This window comes from Betta splendens, chromosome 12, assembly GCF_900634795.4.
Source record: "Betta splendens chromosome 12, fBetSpl5.4, whole genome shotgun sequence".
Classification (NCBI taxonomy): Eukaryota; Metazoa; Chordata; class Actinopteri; order Anabantiformes; family Osphronemidae; genus Betta; species Betta splendens.
The window spans coordinates 5,010,359-5,010,629 of record NC_040892.2 but is presented as its reverse complement, the minus strand read 5'-3'; positions in this window follow the sequence as shown (position 1 = coordinate 5,010,629).

Here is a 271-nt window from a genome sequence, read left to right as displayed (position 1 = left end):
CCGCTCCAGGTTGGCATGGAAACCGGTGTGTTTATGGGAGGAGGGAGGTTTGGGCACACGGAGGAGGGGCTGCGTGTAATAATGATGAACTGGAAGCGCGATCCGCCGTATGAAGCTGTGTGTAAACACACACGTCTTGAGTGGCAGCTCACTAATTGGAGCCTGCCTCTCATAAAGACCGTGGCTGTAGCTACTGTAACGTACACAATCTGCGGTGACGTCTCCCTCTGTAGCTTCAGGTCTGTTATACTTTATCACCTAAAACACACGC